The sequence below is a fragment of the Aotus nancymaae genome, unplaced genomic scaffold (assembly GCF_030222135.1).
Source record: "Aotus nancymaae isolate 86718 unplaced genomic scaffold, 86718_ANA_hifiasm-v0.15.2.pri h1tg000036l, whole genome shotgun sequence".
NCBI classification, from domain to species: domain Eukaryota; kingdom Metazoa; phylum Chordata; class Mammalia; order Primates; family Aotidae; genus Aotus; species Aotus nancymaae.
In genome coordinates this window covers 73,874,577-73,875,518 of record NW_026988450.1, presented here as the reverse complement: position 1 = coordinate 73,875,518, position 942 = coordinate 73,874,577, and the positions used below count along the sequence as shown (strand labels likewise).

Genomic DNA, 942 nt, shown 5'->3' with positions numbered 1-942 from the left:
TAGTGTTTTTTTCCTAAATGAAGTACTGCAGAGCATTCTCCAAAATGTTAGTAACAGGTTGGGTGCAGTGGCTCAGACCTGTAATCCCAGAGACTGAGGCAGGGGGAGTCTTGAGACCAGCCTGGGCAAGATAGTGAGACCCCATCTCTAAAAAAAGAAAATTAATCAGCAGGGCATGGTGGCATATGCCTGTAGTCCCAGCTACTCAGGAGGCTGAGACGGAAGACTCGCTAGAGCCCAGGTCATTGAGGCTGGTTCTCCTCATCTCTACTGAAAATACAAAAATTAGCCTGGCATAGTGGTAGTCAGCTGCAACGGCAGCTACTTGGAAGAATGAGGCAGGAGAATCACTTGAACCCAGGAGGCAGAGGTTGCAGTGACTCTATCTCAAAAAAAAAGGTTAATATGGTAAATTTTATGTCTTGCATATTTTTTACCACAATTTTTTTTTAAAGAACCAAGGAGTCTACAGCCATACCACCCTGAACGCACGCAATCTCGTCTGATCTCGGAAGCTAAGCAGGGTTAGGCCTGGTTAGTACTTGGATGGGAGACCACCTGGGAATACCGGGTGCTGTAGGCTTAAAAAAAAAAAGAAAAGGACCAAGGAAAGTGATTCATGCAGCTGGAAAGAGAAAAAGCCATAACTTGAGAATCTGAGTGCAGTGTTCTTTCTCTAATACTGCATGGGTTCTCACCATGTCTGCCTCCATCTCTGTATTAACTTCACCCATGGTCACCCCACCAGCTGAGTGTGGAATATCTCCCCTCCCCAGCCCTAATCCTGCTCAGTGGCTAGAATATAGTGTTCTTTGTCATTGAATCACTCATTCATTCATTCAACAAACATGATTGGAATACCTATTATGTGTCAGATACTCCTTCTACTCTAGGTGTCAGCCAGAGTCCAGTCCCTGCTCTCCAAGGACACTCAGGCTAGCA

The 942-nt window shown here is 45.4% G+C and overlaps 1 non-coding gene across 1 annotated transcript; it reads left to right on the top strand.

Moving 5' to 3' along the window:
- Nucleotides 1-464: 464 nt before the first annotated feature.
- LOC135278100 (5S ribosomal RNA) lies at nucleotides 465-583 on the top strand. The gene has a single exon (XR_010345662.1). It is a non-coding gene; the product is annotated as a 5S ribosomal RNA (ribosomal RNA).
- Nucleotides 584-942: the final 359 nt, after the last annotated feature.